This window comes from Ovis canadensis, chromosome 11, assembly GCF_042477335.2.
Source record: "Ovis canadensis isolate MfBH-ARS-UI-01 breed Bighorn chromosome 11, ARS-UI_OviCan_v2, whole genome shotgun sequence".
In the NCBI taxonomy this organism is placed as follows: Eukaryota; Metazoa; Chordata; class Mammalia; order Artiodactyla; family Bovidae; genus Ovis; species Ovis canadensis.
The window spans coordinates 31,687,126-31,706,411 of NC_091255.1; the positions used below are offsets into that span (position 1 = coordinate 31,687,126).

The 19,286-nt window shown below is 42.6% G+C and overlaps 1 protein-coding gene and 1 non-coding gene across 3 annotated transcripts in view; one reads left to right on the top strand and one right to left on the bottom strand.

Moving 5' to 3' along the window:
* The window catches only part of SMG6 (SMG6 nonsense mediated mRNA decay factor), a 200,378-nt gene that overhangs the window by 32,158 nt on the left and 148,934 nt on the right, over window positions 1-19,286 (bottom strand). The gene's annotated exons all lie outside the window — the stretch shown is intronic.
* LOC138415525 (U6 spliceosomal RNA) lies at window positions 16,272-16,381 on the top strand. The gene has a single exon (XR_011247283.1). It is a non-coding gene; the product is annotated as a U6 spliceosomal RNA (small nuclear RNA).

A 19,286-nucleotide genomic window follows, 5' to 3' on the forward strand; every position in this document is an offset into this window, starting at 1 on the left:
TTCTCTTCAAAGCACTGATGTCATGCTCAGAGGAAAACATTACACCTATATCTCGAGAATCCCCATGGCATATTAAAAATACAGTGCAGATAATTTCCCTGAGTTTAGGGCTGAGGCCTGAGGCCACTTTAAGCTGCATTTTCAGGTTCTACATCTAGAGGCCTGAGTCCCAAGTGGCACAGGGCCTCATGGCTGGAGACACGACAAACGTGGGTAATAACTAAAGTGAACTGAAGTCTATTTATAGTTTGATAAGGTTTAAGTAAGCCAAATGCCTGGCATATACAAGCTCTTCAATAAATATTAGCTCCCCTTTCTTCACCTCTGAGTGCTAAAAAGCATTTTAAAAACCACCTGCACTGAATCACACACAGAACTGGTTAAAAATGCCGATTCCTGGACTCTACTTTGGACTAAATAAATTAGTATCTCTGGGGACAGGGCCTCGGAATGTGTACTTTAAGTAAGCGTTCCTGTTATTAACACTTAGGAACGCTGCAATTGGAGAATCACTGCTTTAAAGGCTGGAAGACTCTCCGATTAAAAGAAATAAATTTATATTAAAAAAAAAAATAAAGGCTGGAAGACTAAGAGGAGGCAGCCGCAAGTTTAGTCCACTCTTCAAATGCAACTCTGGGGAAGGTACAAAGAAGCAGGCTACATTTTTCATGGCAGTCTTGAATCTAGAAACCCTCAGCACCCTATGAAGCAGCAACTATTACATTCAGATAATGATACTAGAGATGAGAAAAAATTAATGAGATGTGAAGCCAGATGCAATGACTTCCTATGCCAGCATTCTTGCCACCGCACCAGACCCACTTCCTGCAAGAGCACCACTGGGGCTTCCCAGGCATAAAAATAAAACTCGCTGAGTGCGGCTCTACCCATCACAGCCAGGCATGGTGCCTCATCGAATCCCCTCAACAGCCACACAAGGTTGGTGCTGTCAGAACCTCTATTTTACAGACGAGGAAACCAAGGCACAGAGGAGGAATGTGCTTGGGTTCAGGTGGCTGGTAAGTGGAACGGCTGGGAATGGGCCCCTGCTTGGAGCACTTCAGCCGCCCCAGCCCTCGACAGGCCTGAAGCATCACCTGTGCTTCAGCCAGAGACTCTTACAGTCTCCGCAGGGGAAAGGGCTGATCACAAAAAAATCCGAACAGCGCGGCCTCTTGCCACTGATCTTGTGAGGACAGAACTCTCAGGTTTGCTGCACTTCTCTGGGGCAGCCAACCTGCTACAGGACTGGAGGGACGGACGTTCACTGCATGCTCTCCTGCGTGATGGTGGGCAAGCCACCCAACCCTGTTTGCAGAGACGCAGGTGATTCCGAAGGTCTCTTTCCATTTTCAGGGGTTTCTCTGACTCTGGGCAGTCATCTTGGGAAGGAGAGGAAGACGGTTCTGCCACTGACCTTGATGCTGGAGCCTGGCTCTGTCATGGGGGATGGTGCCAAGAGCTGGGTTTGGCTTTTTTGGAAGGAAAGGCTGAAGATTCAGAATCTGAACTAACAGTGAGAGCCGGGAGATAATTCCGGATGGGAAAAGATGGTACAGGTTCTTCTCACATGGTCGGCCCCTCAGGGAGACTCGGAGGGTTTTATGAATCATTAGCACAGAGCTCCCCTCTGGCCACAGAGCAGAGGAAGAAACATCAGACCAGTTTATAAAGCTCCAGAGCGGAAAATTTCTGGTGGTGTCCAAGCTAAGTTTTTTGGCTTTCTGTGAAGTTTGGAAAGACTTATACTGATGTTTTAATCACCTGTTTAGTGTTCTGAAGACTCTTGTCAGCGGCTCACTGAGCCGGCTCCAGCAGGCAGTGGGAGCTGCTGGCGCACGCACTGGGCTCGTCCTGTGAGCTGTTTCTTTCCCATGGCCGTCTCTGACATCCTGCAGCTCCCACCAGGCCGCTGGGAGGGTACAAGCCAAGCCAGTGTGCCCTGTAGGAGGCAGAGGACAAGGTTTCTGGACTACTTTTCACCAGAGCGGAGGCCAGCAAGGGTGGCTTAAGAAAAGCCAAGGTGGGAAGAGAGAAGGGGTGGTCTCAGGGGACCAGTCTGCCTCTGGCAGGCACTGAGGAAACAGGCTTGCCGTCCAGGAGTACCACCGTCCAGACATTCTAAAGTCCCTGGGTACGGATCATGAAAAGACGTTCTCACGAGTGAAAAAGAAAACTGAACAAACTCAGGGCAGGGCACGTTCTAGAAACAAAAACTCATGAGCATGCAAGAAGTCCATCAAGGAGGTTCAGGGCAGCGGCATGCAGACCAAGTCAGCATTCTACTTCTGCAGTTTGCATGGGTCACAACATCTCGGTGGCGGAAATAGCCCATTTTACTGGGAAAGCTGTGCTGGAGATGAAGTGGTGGCTGATGGTTGCTAGGCACTAGACTATTTCGTTTGATTATCACAGTAATCCTGGGAGACAGAAAGAGGAAGAAGAAACTGAAGCCCGGAGGAAACAAACACCCAGTCGGGGGCAAAGCTGGAATTTAAACCCATTGTGTCTTACTCCGGGCTTCCCAGGTGGCGCTAGGGGTAAAGAACCCGCCTGCCGATACAAGAGATAGACGCAAGATACGGGATTCGATCCCTGGGTCAGGAAGATCCCCTGGAGGAGGGCAAGGCAAGCCACTTCAGTACTCTTTTCTTGCCTAGAGAATCCCATGGACAGAGGAGCCTGGCGTGCTGCAGTCCATAGGGTCTCAGAGTCAGACATGACTGAAGTGACTTAGCACGCACATAGCAGGTGTCTTACTCCAAAGTCCATTATACTCTGTAGCCTCTTAGGAAGTAACGGTAGTTTTGGAGAAAGGGACCTACTGCGAAGTCCGTTTCACACAAGGATATATTGCCCCACCCGCCCCCAGCCCAGCAGGAGCCCAATGGCCCACTCCCAGAACAAAAGAAACAATTCTGATGAACTCACATGCAGATGAACAGGAACCAAATGGGAGCATGGCTAAGCTACAGGCAAGAGCTGCTGCTGCTAAGTCGCTTTAGCCTTGTCCGACTCTGTGCGACCCCACAGACGGCAGCCCACCAGGCTCCCCCGTCCCTGGGATTCTCCAGGCAAGAACACTGGAGTGGGTTGCCATTTCCTTCTCCAATGCATGAAAGTGAAAAGTGAAAGTGAAAGCGAAAGCGACCCCATGGACTGCAGCCCACCAGGCTCCTCCATCCATGGGACTTTCCAGGCGAGAGTACTGGAGAGGGGTGCCATCGAGCAGCAACACTCAAATCCAAACCTTCTCGGGCTACCTGCTCTGTCATTCAGCTCATTTCATTTCCCCAGACACAGCGCAGGTAAGACCTCACCTGGTCAGCTGATGAGCTGAATGAATACGGGAAACTTGTCACTAGGGGATGTCAAGTTAAAACACACACGTGAGTATCCCTGCAAAGTTCTCTGCAGTCTTGGACCCGGGATGGACTGCAGAGAAAAAAAAGCCCATCAGAGAGCCTGGGGACAAGACAAGGAAGTCAAAGCTCCTTCCTGGTCCCCACAGGGTCCACAAACCTGTCAATTTGAGAAACTTTCACAGTGAGAGCAACAGGGTGTGTGGTTCATCTAGCAACCCTTGATCCTGGAGCAATGCACGAAGGCAGAGGAGAGAGAACAACAGCTTCCTTCTCAGTGGAGAGGCCAGGCTGAGGGAGGAGATGCTGAGAGACCGAGTTCTCACAGGATTTTCCCTTCCCTTCTCTTCTGCTCTTTCCAGGGGACGCTTGCTCTCCAGCTGAGAGTTAACTTCCCTCCGCCCGGCTCCACACACAGCACCGTTCCCTGCCCTATTATGCCCGAGTGCAGCAGGGCTTCTAACGGAGGAAGGGAGGGGGCTCTCCAGGGAACTCCGCTTTCTGAGGGAAAGGAGACTTGTACCACAGCAAAAGGCACACGCTGCCCTTCCTCAGTGACCTCAGAGAGGAATCTACTTACAAAGGCTGCAGTCGGAGAGGGAAGTGGGAGAAGGAAGGGACAGAGAGGGAGACTGTGACCAGCGAGGTCGCAAGTCCCACTGGGATAACTGGGAGGACAAGGAAAGGGCCGCCTTGTCACGAGGACAGAACTGCCCGGACCCCGCTGACTATGACGGAGGGAAGGCGGGTGCTGAGGCGGTGCCTGGGGCAGAAGCTTGCGGACCACTGCGTCGTATGTGGGGACATGCAGGAGAAAATGCTCTGAAGCTGATGACAAGGCAGACAGGAAACTTCCGTGTCCTTGCTGACAGGAAAGAAAGAGTGAAATTCTGGATCCTCTCTCCTCGGCAGGATTTCTAATAGGCGTCTGAGGCTCACCCGCTTCCCAAGGATGTGCTGACAGCTGGGAATACTGCCCTTCAGGTCAGGCAGAGCAGGGATCTAGGCCTCTCCAGGAGTTCACAAGAGGTTCAGTAAGGACTCAGACCATGATCCAAAACACAAACGGGACTGCCATTTCCTGCTGGGTTTCCATGCTGTAAAAAAGTGGGGAGAGATGCCAACAGCAAAGTGCTCAGTCTCCTGTGGAAAATGGAGTATGCGATGTAGCCGGCTCCAGGCTCTGACTTGTAAATCTAAGTGAGAACTAGTTGCTAGCTGTAGAGGATTACAGTGTTCAGGAGACACTCCACCACCCAACCTGCCAGCCTTTCTGCTCCCTGCCCGTGGACTTCTAGGGAGCTGACGACAAAGCTGTCTGGGGCCTCCATGGGATGGGCAGCCTGGGGCTCTGGCCGCTCCTCTGGACCTCGGCTCACTGTCCTGTGTTCTTAAACAGCTTTGATGGAACAAGCCATCTGTGAGGGCTATTTAGCTTGGAACTGGAAGAGGGTGAGGATGTGGAAAAAATAAATCGGGCAGCTAAAGGATGGGGCCAGAGAGAGAGAGAGGGCAGGTGGCATGTTCACGGGACTAAGTGCCAGGGCCGAGAGGAGGGTGGGACTGCAGAGCAACGGTGCCGACGGAGGCCAGCACAGAAGGTGCTAGGGCGCCCAGGACAGCATAACTTTACTTCCAAAGTGGTGTCTGCCATTCTCCCTCAAGGGCTCACAAACCCTCACTTGCAGGTGTCTGTGATGGGAGACTCCTGGGCTAACACAGCTGTTAAGCGCCCCTGCTTTGCCATCTGAAAATCAACCTGAGTTCTGCCTAATTACTTGCCGGGCCTGGGCCTGCATCTTAGCCTAAAAGGCAAATCTAACAGTTTTTTGACACCCAAAGCCACAAGATAACGGCAAGAGCTGAAAGAGTGGAAAAGTGAGATGGTGGAGGATCAGGGGGAGTCCTTATGAACTACAGAAAACAGCAAGAGAAACACATACACTGCACGGCAAGGGGGGAGGATACGCGGGAGTCTGAGCAGGACTGGGCTGTACCTGGTCGTTTCTTTGGGGTCGTCTTAACCGCGTCTCCAATCAGTATAAAGAGTATGTATAAGGGCTTCCCTGATGGCTCAAATGGTAAAGAATCAGCCTGCAATGTAGGAGGCCCAGGTTCAATCCCTGGGTCCTGAAGATCCCCTGGAGAAGGAAACGGTAGCCCACTCCAGTATACTTGCCTGGAGAATCCCATGGACAGAGGAGCCTGGTGGGCTGCAGTCCATGGGATCCCAAAGAGTCAGATATGACTAAGTGACTAACACTTTCAATTTCATATATATGTGTATATACACAGAGAGAGAGACTTTTATATTTAGAATCTAGGCATTTTCACATATGTTATCTGATTTAATCCATGTCAAAATCTTAGGAGGGGACTACTAGCATTCTCATTTCACAGAGCGTAAACTCAGGCCCAGATGGAATGAATAACTTAGGTGTAGTTTTCTTATGATCTGAATGGAGCAGAATGAATATTATGATTCGTAACGAGACTTTTAATCAGACTTTTCTGCAGGTCACTCTGGCAAAATGGCATTAGCATTGATGGTGTCTCATCTGATCTATTCTCCTCACAGGATTTGAAAAAGAGACCAAAAAAGCTGCTGCTGGAGTCTATTTCTGATTCTTTACCAAATCTTTCCAAGTCATCAGACTAAGAACAGGCTTAGAGACAGTGAGCCAGCAACTCTGAATGCTGTTTACTTGACATACACACACAGAAAGACATACAAACAATTATAAACTGCTTAGTATAGTTTCAGGGCTTCATGCTGGTAAGACAGAGACACAAAATTTCTGTACCAGCCTGTATTAGTGTACCTACACACAGCCTAAACTGTTTTAAAATGGACGACACAGAGCTAAAACTGAATCCCGTCACTGAATTCTGTTACACGGACTAAAGTCATTCTTGCTGCTGACAAAGCAGAAGAGAAGTTCAACGACAGCATCTCTTCTAGGAGCCACTGAAGAGGTGGTGGCACCTGGGCTTCAAGTACCGGGACAAATGGAAGCTGTTCAGTAATAGCTTAAACACAAGACACGTGGTAAAAAACAAACATCAAAATGTAGAGTACACATGGCTGAATTTTAAAAACAACCTTCCCACCTCTCGTTTCTACAGCCTCTGCCAGCCTTGCTGCCAGTTTCCGGGGTGGCCGGCAGAGGTATTTATGCACATACTGCCACGTATGATTAACTACGGCTCTATACCTGTTACATATATTTACATAAATGGTGATATACACATTGCCATAAAAGAAAAACAGCACATCTGAGAGATCGTCAACTTCATTTGTGTAGCACATTTCATACCAAATGCTAAAGATCATCAACAGTAAGGTTTTGGAATAGATCCAGAAAACCAACCATGTTTATTGCAGCGGAATCTCTCAGTGTTGGGATGACTCAAAGACTCAGCAAAAGCAGCAAGGGAAAGCAGACAGACGAAAAACTGTTCATCAGTAAAGTCCATCAGTCACCATCAGGTCCGACACACCCGGGAGTGCTCAGCAACCACAGACCCTCAACCAGGCAGGGTCTCAAATGACAACAGGCTTGGGCCCCGAGGACTGCACTGACATATCCAGAAAGAATGCGAGGGCTTCCCCGGTGGCTCAGTGGGAAAGAATCCTCCTGCCAATGCAGAAGACACGGGTTCGATATATGTAAAAGGTACAGAGCCACAGTTAATCATACATGGCAGTATGTGCGCAAATACTTCTGCCGGCCACCCCAGAAACTGGCAACGAGGCTGGCAGAGGCTGTAGAAACGAGAGGTGGGAAGGTTGTTTTTAAAATTCAGCCATTTGTACTCTTCATTTTGACTTTTGTTTTTTACCACATGCCTCGTGTTTAAGCCTGTGAGTCACAACTACCAAGCCTGTCTGTGCTCTGGAGCCTGGGAGCCGCAACTACTGAGCCCACGTGCAGCAGCTACTGAAGCCCACGCAGCCGAGAGCCTGTGCTCCGCAACGAGAGAAGCCACCACAGTGAGAAGCCCTCACGCTGCCGTGAAGAGCGGCCCCTGCTCGCCGCAGTCAGAGAAGGGCCCGCACACCAGTGAAGACTCAGCACAGCCAACATGAGAAAGTCATATATATAAAAAAGAAAGGGAGCAGTACACGCATGCGCTCCAGTCTGCATGCTGCCCTGACTCCCATACCAGAGCAGACAACATCAGTGGGTCCTCAACACAAAACACGGTCACACTTTCTAACAAAAATCAGGTTGTGTTAATTCCATCTCCACTTGTAATCTGGGTTTTATGGCAAGAGGCGCCCGGTACACCTGAAGGCGCATGCACTGTCTGCAAGTGCCTGTCTCCCTAGCAGGGCCTTTACGCAGATGCCACACAACTGTAGGGTATTTGAGGGGCTTCCGGCTGATCTCACAGTCTGAGCTTCTGCTGTGATGGTACCCTATTCCAGGGATCAGGGGACAACAATTCTTTGGCTCCCTGGATTGTACTTCCCCAAACATTTCCAAGTATTCTACTGAATTCATTCAATAAATATTTATTAAGCAACTGCTCTGCACAGGAGGGTTTATTTGAGGCACAAGGGATACAATAGTCAATAAAATTATGTTCATGTTGTCATGAAGCTTAACATTCTTGGGAAACGAGAAACTAGCAAACAAATACAGGGACAAGTAGTGGGAAGAACTAGGAAAAAATAAAGTAGGGTAAGAGGGACAGAGAGCAACAGGTTAGCAGAGAGGGCGGCTGTTTAACACGGACAGAAGAAGGCCCCTAGATCAAGTGCTGTTTGATCAGATGTGAAGGAGTGAGCCACAAAGCAGAGATGGCCTTACCTTCTGGGGTAGGTACCCGGAGTGCCAGGGAATCCCTTCTCTCCTAACAAGGATTGCCAGCTACGCAGCATGGAGGAAGGGGCAGGGGCCTGCTCTTCCAGCCCGGCGGGGTGAGAGGAGAGGCCTTTGAGAGAGTATGCAGCTAGCACGCCCTCCATGCAGTTTCTGGATAGTTTCCATCACAGATGAGAGTTTTATGTTGAATTTTAAGTTGACCACAAATATTTAACTTCCCTGGGCCACAAATGCAGTATCTTCTCTGTGGTTTAGCTGGCACCAAGTACATATTTACGAATCTCTATATGTCTGCCTGTTATTTAAATTTCTTACAGAAGTGCCAAGGTCTTCAGTTGTGATTTATCCCCTCGCATTCCATATGAGTGGGGCTAAACCCTGATCAGGCCTAATTCTTGGAGAAAGGAGGTATCTTTACCATTGAAGCTCAGGGTCTTCTGAGTTACATTTTCCTATTACTGCTTTCTGCCTCAAAAAATATTACTCAGGGGTGGGGGGGTCCTGTTCCGGGTTCTCGTATTTGAATTACAAAGTAGAAAATATAAAATTTCTCTGTTTTTTCCCCACAAGAGAATGAAGAATAAAAATGAAACAGAAAATCTATGTACCTTAGCTACATTAGAAAGCAAAACAAACAAAAAAAGCTAGGTGTAAAGCGCCACAGATTTCTAAATATGTATTCTTATTTACTTAGCAATTCCTGAGTATCATAAGGAGCACTAGGCTTACAAAGACTATAGCAAACCAACTGCTCCCTAGTTGGGTCTTCAACAAGCTGGCCTGGGAAAGGGCTCTGGCTTGACAAGAGCACAAGATTCTGGGTCATTCCACATCCCAGGGTCAGTTTCTCCTGACAAGCCGGCAAGAAACACGAGGCGGCAATTTTATTAAATAAAGGCATATGAGCAGATCGTAGGTAACCCGTGAATTTCAAAACAAGCCCTCCGACTTCATTCTGGGTGTCTGTCATTGCCTTCATCTTCTGCAGTGCCGCTTACTGGGCCTTTGGGTTATGGTTCTACTCGTGTGCCAGTTGTGCGTGGTGGGGGGAGATACCAAGCTACAGAGCTGAGACCAAACACAAAAAGACCAACACTTACTTTCAGAAAATCAGTGAACTTTACAAGTATTCAACTTGGAAGGCTAGAAGCTCACTTAAAGGGCGACTTCCCTGGTGGTCCAGTGGTAAGGACTCTGCTTCCGCTGCAGGGGGCACAGGTTCGATTCCTCGTTAGGAAGCTTAAGATTCCACACACTGTACACATACTGCACACCCCCCTGGCCCCATAAAGAAACTCATTTAAAAAAAATCTAGCACTGACTTGTAATTAGAATGGCTTTAAGTACATGGATCTAGTTATTCTGTCCACCCTTCTAGTTTTCCACTGAAATGACTGAAGGAAAAAAAAGAAAAAGAAAAAAGAAAAGTATATATCAGTACTAGGCAACCACATACCAGAAACTATGAGGAATTTTCTGTAAGACAAACTGCAGATGGGACTGGAATGAGGAAAAGAACAACTGATGTTCAACCCTTTGCCTGCTTGATAAGTACACAGAAGAGACTTCAGCAGCCATACCCCACTGATGCCCTTTTCTTGGAGCAATTAAGCTAAGAGCCAAGGTGGGTTCTGATCCACTCAGAAGGGCACAACTAGACTCATCAGGGTATCAGAAGAAGCTTAGCGGCTGCTGGATTACAACTGTTGTGGTTGGCCACGTGAGACAGGAGGAAAACAAAGCTGAACTTGGCTTCTTAAAGAGGCAAGAACCCCAGAATGAGAACACGAAATTGGTCTATTACAGCAAAGAGAAGGGTTAGCTCCTTGCCATGACTATCTCCAGCTCTAATTTCCACTCTAGAAGTATTTAACACCAGCAGTGCAAATCAAATGTTCCTCTTTTCCTTTTATACGCACCTGAAAATCTTAACAGACCCCAACCTGAGATCCCAATATGAACAAGTACAGACTGCCTAAAAAAGGATGGGGGAAAAAAAAAATCACCTAACGTATGAAAAGGTATTAAATTGAACAGAAGGATACCAATGTAGGGAATAAGTGAGTATCTCTCTAGAACAGTCACTGCAAAAACTCTGGACTCTTTCATTTAATCTTCAACAGTAATGACACAAGGAGAGATAAATAGACCATTGGAACAGAACATAAAGTCCAGAGATAGATCCCAACAGAGAGTCACGTGTGTTACATAGTAAGTTAACGATGCTCAATCAATGGAAAATGCTCCTGTATAGAAAAAAATTAACCTTGTCTCTACCTCATGCCACAAACAAAAATTAATTTGAGATGGATTACAGACCTAAGTGTGAATGATAGATAATGTAACTTCTAGAAGAAAAGAACAGACAAATATCTTCATGATCTTGTAGGCAAATAGCTCTTACATAGGACACAAAAAGCATTAACCATTAAAGAAAAACATTGATAAATTTGACTTCATAAAAATTAAGAACTTGTGTTTATCAAATGATACCATTAAAAGTGAAAATATGAGCCAAGGGTGAGAGAAGGCATTTTTAATACAAACATGTATACCCAACATAGGACTTACATTCAGAGTACTTTAAAAATTATTCTATAAATTGATAAGAAAAGACAAGCCTACTGAAAGGAAAAATGGGCAAAAGTCAGGAACAGGCACTCCATAGAAGAGGACATCCAAGTGACCAGAAGCAGAAGAAAAGGTTCTCAACATCATTATTCACCAGGGAAATGTGAATCACAGTCGCAATGAGATACTTCTGTACACCCACCAGAAAGGCTAAAATGAAAACCAAAACCAAATTAAAACCAAGAGTTGGCAAATACGTGGAACAACTGAAGTTCTCTTATATTGCAGATGGTCATGTATACTGGTACAAGCTCCTTGGAAATCTTCTTGGCAGTGTCTACTGAAGTTAAACACACATCCACCTTACAACCTAACAAGCCCATTCCTAGGAACGCATCAAAGAGAAACAGAGTATATGTCCATGGTTGCTTTATTCATAATAACCAAGACTGGTAAAAGAAACGTCCATCAACAGTAGAAGTAGCAAACTGTAGTGTATTGATACAACAAAATGCTACACAGCAATAATGCAGCATGAACTACTCTTACATGTAATAATCTGAATGAATCTCTCATAGATTGTGCTGAACAAAAGAAACAAGGGGTATGTATTGAATACAATATCATTCTATTTATACACACATCAAAACCAGGCAAAACTAACAGATAGTGAACAAGGTCAGGATAACTGTTACTTCTGTTAAGAGGAGGGAAGAGAGGGGGCATAACAAAGCCTGCTGGGATTCGAGAAATATTCTGTATCTTGATGGGGGTCACAGTTAGCATGAATATAACCATATGTAAAAGGTACTGAACTCAAAAGTAGTGCATATTACTTAATGAAGGTTCAACTTCAATAAACAAGTAAAAAACAACAACAACAACAACACACACACACACAAACAAAGTAAACTGCATTTCAATCTAGAGAAGGCAGTCATATGAGAAAGTGATCAGGAAAAACTATAGGTAAGGCTATAAGCAGCAGTTAAACATAGCAAAAGAAAAGCAAATTACTGATATGCATGACTTGGTTGAGTCTCTTCTGTAACACAGAGGAGAATTTAGAGATGAAAATAATGGGCAGGGGAGAGTAAATCTTTAAAAAGCTATTCCAGAAAGATCAAGACTGATGGGAAAAGAGCAATAATTTAAAAAATGAGAAAGGAAAGGGGTGGAGGGGAGGAAAAGTAAACTTTCCCGAGTAACAGAGACATTTGGAGCCTGAATATTCAAAAGTGTAAGAAAGTGAAGTCACTAAGTCATGTCCGACTCTTTGTGACCCCATGGACTACAGCCTGCCAGGCTCCTCCGTCCATGGGATTTTCCAGGCAAGAATACTGGAGTGGGTTGCCATTTCCTGCTCCATATTAAAAGCTCATGCTAAAAAACTTAATTTGAAACCAACACCTTCATTAGAGATGGCAAAAAAAAAAAGTGGGCTTTATTTATTTATTTATTTTTAATGAATACAAATTTGTATTCAGTGGGAAAGAGTGCTGTGATCAATTAGTAATGCCTGTCTTTGGCACAGAATGAAAACGCACCTATCAGACATTTGCCATGTGTGATTGAGACATACCTTGGTTCAGTCTTTAACTTCCACGGACAATGAGAAAAAATAATCCTATTAGCATTAAAAAACAAAACAAAACGAAAGAACCCACACAAACCTGATTGGCCTCATACTTGTGTGCCCCACAGTGCCCTACTCATGTAGAAGGGCAAAAGAAAGGCGTTCTCAGATAAACTAAAGTCTCACTGATAACCTGTGATACCTATACAAACTAGGCAACGGGGGAGTGGTGAGAGGAGGAAGCAGGAAGTCGTGCACTTCTGCATGGGGGTGTGTGGCAGAGACTGCCAGTTGTTTCCCATGTCTGTTCTCCTTCTCTTCCTCTGTAATAGAGCCCTTGATTTTTAGCTGTGTATACAGGGCTTCCCTGGTGGCTCAGAGGTTAAAGCGTCTGTCTCCAATGCGGGAGACCCGGGTTCGATCCTCCAACCCGGGAGACCCGGGTTTGGTCCCTGGGGAAGATCCCTGGAGAAGGAAATGGCAATCCACTCCAGTATTCCTGCCTGGAGAACCCCATGGACAGAGAAGCCTAGTAGGTTACAGTCCACGGGGTCCCAAAGAGTTGGACACGACTGAGCGACTTCACCTCACCTCACCTCATACACCCCATGGGGTTGCAAAGATTGGATGCAACTGAGTGACTAACACTTTTTTTCATGGTCTAACTATTAATAGAATAAAAATACTTCCCAGTCTACACTGCAGTTAGGTTTGGCCAAGTGACTCAGTTCTGGCCAGTAGAATGTAGACTGTAATGTGTATGAACTCCCAGGGAAGGCCCTTATTAGAAAAATTTTTTTAATTGCATTCCTTCTTTAACTGTTTCTACTTCACACAGGCTTGCAAGCAGATGAAGTGGCTGGCATTTCAATAGCTATCTTAGACTTTAAGAGGTTGTTGGAAATGAAAACCAAGTAAAAAGCACATCAAAAAAGTAGAAACTTGGTCCATGACACCATGGAGTGTCAAATACAAAACCTCTGGGCTTCCTACACTTGAGAGGGAAATCTATCTTGTTTAAGTTATTGTTACTGCATCTTGCAGCTAAACATAATCCTAACTACACTGAGAGCTAGTTATATCCTATTTAATTTTTCCACTTGATAAGTAGAGAAAAAGAACTTAATGCATTTTATTTTAAAAATCAGAGATCAACAACTGGAATTAAAATGCAATGAGTATACAAGTACTGGTTGTACAACACTGAATGTTCTAAATGCCACTGAATTGTTCACTTTAAATGGTTAATTTTTATGTTATATGAATTTTACCTCAATAAATTAAATTCTAAAGAAAAAAAATCCCAAAGTAGAAATTAATAACAACAATTTAAGAAGTCCAACTTTAAAAACAAACTTCCAAATAACTTTAGAATCAAAAAGGAAAAAAAATCAAAATGATAATCAAAGACTACTTAAAAAATGACCATTAGAAGAGTATTTATCCAAATGGATTAGAGTACAGCCAAAGTATTAGTAATCACATATTCAAAGTCATAAAGCTTTTAAGTAAACTAGTAAGAAATAAGCAAACACAGATTCAACACAAGCAGAAGAAAAAAACAAGTATAAGAACAATAAAAGAAAAAAAGATAAAAGTCAATAAATTAGAGGACAATAAATATAAGAGCTAGTTTTTTAAAATGAAGAAATGCAAATAGCTAACATTCTAAGAGAAAAGTCAGAGAACACAGAAAGAAAAAGTGAAGATTTTAGAGAAATGGATGATGTCTTGTGATAAGGTCAGTCAAGAAAACTGACGCAAGAAGTGGTGAAAATATCCTCACTGTGGTGATGTTTACACTACCGCATATTTCTGTCAAAACTCATACTTTGAATCAAACACTTAACACTGTTGAACTATTTATTGCATGTATTTGTTGTAGCTTAATAACCTTATCTAAAAATTTTTTTTTCTGCCTAGAAAACGGACTCAAAACCTAAAAAAGCCTTAAAAAAAAAACACATACTAAGGGAAGAAATAGAAAAAGGGAGGTGTCAGAGGCTTTCTTTACAAAACTACTAGAGGCTGAGGTGCCTTTATAGGTAAGTTCCTTCAGTTTATTCACCTATTCAGTCAGTAAATATTTATTCATAGTATGGAACAGGATCCATCCTCCAGGCACTGTTCTAAGCTCTGGGGAGTATACAGTAAATAAAATAAAAGTTTTTACATTCTGGTAGAGGACAATAAACAGGCAAAGCGAAAACAAAACAAAATCCAACTTGTCAGGCAGGTGATGGAAAGTGTTAAGAAGAAAAATAAAAGTTCAGTGAAGGGACAGAGAGTGCCTGGGGTAGACTGTCCATTTCTTTACCATTTATTACTGGTAGAGAACTTTCTGATAAGGTTGGCTCTTGAACAGGAATCTGAAGGACTTTAGGAAGTAAGCTATGCAGTTGGGTAACAGCAGAACAGAAGTGCAAAGGCCCAGAGGCCTGAGTTGTTTGGCATGATTAAAGAATGAGGAGGCCAGTTTGGCCAGTGAAGAGTAAGCGGAGAGTGGTAGGAGATGAGGTCAGAAAGGATGTAAGCCTTGGCAAGGGCTTGATATTTTCTTCTGAGTGAGATAGAAATCCTCTGGAGGGGCTTAGAGCAGTGGTATTAGCTAACCCAACTTACATCTTAAGATCACCCAGGCTGTTGTGTTGAGACTAGGCTGAAGGGGAGAGAAGATCACAACATGCCTACACTAACAGTCTAAGCAAGAGAAAGGACTGTTTTGGATTAGGGTGGTATTAGTAGAAATCGTTGTTAAACGGCTGGATTCTGTACATATCTCAAAGGCAGAGTAAAAAGACTGCTGAGAGGCTGAAGGTAGAGAATGCACTGCAGTCAAGAATGACTCTGTAAGTAACACACTCTATATACTTGTCAGGTCACAGAAAAAGAAAAGCTGCTTCCCATTTCTTTGCACAGAGTCAGTACACCAGAATACTCCAATACACAAAGAAAAAAAGCAGTAAAGACAGGAAAGAGAGGCCAGGCCCACTATGGAAATGGATATAAACACTCTAAGTAAAAAAATAGCACATCAAATGTAGCAGACCACTAAAATGCAACCCAAATAAGGTTCATCCCAATAAGAAAAGGACCAGTCAAATTTAGAAAACATTAATTTAAAACACACCACATATAAAGATGTGGTACCTCTACACAATGGAATACTACTCAGTCATAAAGAAGAACAAATAATATCATTTTCAGCAACATGGATGCAACTCGAGCTTACCATACAAAATGAAATAAGTCAGAAAGAGAAAGACGAGCACCGTATGACACCACTTAAATGTGGAACCGCAAATATGACATGAACGAACCGATCTGTGACACAGGAGAGAGTCAGGGACATAGGCTGGTGGGTGCCAAGGGAAGTAGGGGTGAAAGATGGCGCAACTGGGAGTCTGGGGCTAGCAGATGCAAGCTGCTATATACATGGAATGAACAAACAACAAGGCACTATAGTGTAGCACATGGAACTATATATTCTTGGGATATACCGTATCAATATCTTATGATAAACCACAGTGGAAAAGAATACGAAAAAGGATGCATAACTGAGTCACTTTTCTGTATAACAGTAATTAACACAATATTGTAATTCTACTATAACCCAGTGAAAGTAAATTAAAAAAGGGAAAAAAAATCACATAAATTAATGAATAAATGATCAGCTAAGAAGAGAATTAGTAAGAAAATTTGATGTGATAGCTGAAAATAAAAGTTAGCTTTCCCCAAGTACTATATAGACAGTGTACCAAAAAAAATCCCATTCATTATAGCAAGAAAATCAATAAAAAAACATGGGAGACATAAAAGTACTGATGTCCAGAGAATACATTGTTTTAATAAGAAAACTTGTAACAATGTCAAATTTTCTTCAAAGATATTTTTAAAGTGAATGCAATTCCAATCAAAATACCATGAAGAGTGCTCCTTTCTGGCAGCGCATATAGTAAGACTGGAACAACAGAAAGAAAATTAGCATGCCCCCCTACACAAGGATGACGTACAAATTTGTAGACATGTCCTTTTTTTCTTTTATCGTATATCTGAAAGTTGCTAAGAGAGTACATCTCCAAAGTTCTCTTCACACAAAAAGGAAATGTGTACCTATGTGTGGTGATGGATACTAACTAGACTTACTATTAACTTAGGAGATCAAACTAGTCAATTCTACAGGAAATCAATCCTGAATATTCATTGGAAAGACTGATGCTGAAGCTCCAATACTTTGGCCACCTGATGGAAGAACTGACTCATTGGAAAAGACCCGGCGCTGATGCTGGGCAAGATTGAAGGCAGGAGGAGAAGGGGATGACAGAAGATGAGATGGTTGGATGGCATCACCGACTTGATGGACATGAGTTTGAGCCAGCTCTGGGAGTTGATGAAGGATGGGGAAGTGTGGTGTGCTGCAGTCCATGAGGTCACAGAGTCGCACATGACTGAGCGACTGAACTGAAGTGAGACTTATCGTTGTGATCATTTCACAATACATTCATATATCTAATCTTTATGTTCTATACCAAAAACTAATATGTTATATATTACTTATATCTCAACTAAAAAATACGATAAGAATTTTTTTGGGGGTGCAGTGGGATTGAAAATTATTCTGAAGTTTGTATAAAGCATAAGTAGATGGGAAAAGCCAAAGGTATACAGCAATAAAATATAAAAGGAATGTGTGTAAACTCACATCAGTAGAATGAGAACACATTACAAAGCTACAGTAACTAAAATGGCAAGGTTATGTTTCAAGAACAGACTGGCACAAAATAATAAAAGGCCTAAAAACAGATGCTAGTATGCATTTATATCTATGTATAAAAACAGATTCTAGCATAGCTATCCATATATCAGTATATAATGAAGCTTAACTTTTGGTTAAGCTAAAAGTTTAATAATCATTTAATAAATGCTGCTACTTTATAAACTATTTGTAGAGAAGGCTAAGGATGGGGGGGCATATGTGCACACGTGGCTGATTCATGTCAATGTGTGGCAAAGCCCACCACAACATCGTAAAGCAATCATCCTCCACTTAAAATAAATAAATTAAAAAATTAAGTTAGATCGCTGTTTCACACCATTCAGAAAAATAAATGTTTTACAATAATAACAATTTTTCAAAAAGTAAAATAATGAGAATAAAATATGAATATTCATTTGGTTTGAAGTTAGGAGGACTTTTTAAAGCATAAAAACAAATTTCATAAAGGGAAAATTAAAGATTTGGCTATGTAAAATTTTAAACCATTGACATTTAAGAAGAATCCCATAAATAATGGAAGGTAAGTGACAAACTGTAGAAAATATTTTCAATGTAAATGACTGAAAAGGGTTCAAATCCTTCTCAGAAAGGCCTTTAAAATTAAAAAAAGTGAAAAATACTCCAAAAAAAACCAGGCAAAGGATATGAAAAGGTCTCCTTAAAAAGACATAAAAATGCCAATGCTCAAAAGTACCTGAGAATTCCTCTTTTAAACATTTTCAAGATCATTTTCTTAATTACAGTGGTAACACTCATTGAAAAGACCCATTTTATTTTTTACTTTAAAAAGGAATTAAAAAAAAGAAAAAGGAATAACTGAATTTGCTCACTGTATTGCCTACTGAAAAAATATTTACTATTCTTGATTCCAAGTGTTGTTCTGGCTATTTAAAAGAAAAACAAACAACTACCATAACATTGTAAATCAACTATACTCCAATAAAAATTAATTTTAAATATCAAAATAGTTCAATGATATTTTCTTTATCAATGAGATAAATGAAAATGACTGAAATAAATGAAAACATAGGAAATCTCAGCAGAAAAACAGAAATTGAAAAAGAATCAAATGCAAAGTCGAGAACTGGAAGGAAAAAAAAAGGAAGGCAATAAAATGAAACAAACCTGACAATCCAGTATCTGGAATAAGAAAGTCACTGGATGTGCTTAAAAGGAAACGGAGATGATACAGAAGTGAGTGAATCTGAAATCTCAAATCTCTGTATAGCCACAGAGAAGAAGCCCCATATTCTGTGTACACACAATATTCAAATTTCTGGCCTGACTTCTAAACCATGTATGTGTAGATTAAATGTAAAAAACAGTAACAACAACAAAACCAGACAAACAAAATGGATGTTTGACCTACTGCAATTTGAGTCCAACCAACCGAAATGCCCAATACACCAAAGCGAAAACCTTCTCTAGAGGAACAAAACAAACTCCACATGACATTTACAATTACAGGGTAAAATCTCGAATCACTCAGTGTATAAAGAAACAAGACAATGTGACCTACTCTTTTTTCAAAGTGTTTTTTACCTGAAGTATAGTTGATGTATAAGTGATAGACACACAACACAGTGATTCACAGCTTTCAGAGATTTCCCACTTATATTGTAAAACATTGGCTATACTCCCCTTTGTACAGTATCACTGTAGTTTCTTTTATACTTAATAATTCATACCTCTTTATCTCCTACCTCTATATTGTCCCCCTCCCAGCAATTTGTTTATTCTCTGCAACTGTGAGTCTGCTTCTTTTTTGTTACAGTCACTGGTTTGTTTTTCGTTTTGGGCTGTGCCATATGGCACGTGTAGGACCTCAGTTCACTGACCAGGGATCAAACCCATGGCCCCGCAGTGGAAGCATGGAGTCTTAACCACTGATCCCCAGGGAAGTCCTGTGTATTGTCTATATTCTACACATAAGTGATATCACACACTATTTCATGTGACCTATTTCTAAGAGAAAAGACAGGAAATGGAGACCACTTCAGAAATGACACAAATGTTAAAATTAACAGCAAGATTAGCGACAAAGTTACTATAATGGCATTCAATTAGATAAAGGAAAATGACTGAAATAAATGAAAACATAGGAAAGCTCAGCAGAGAAACAGAAATTGAAAAAGAATCAAATGCAAAGTCTAGAACTGGAAGAAAAA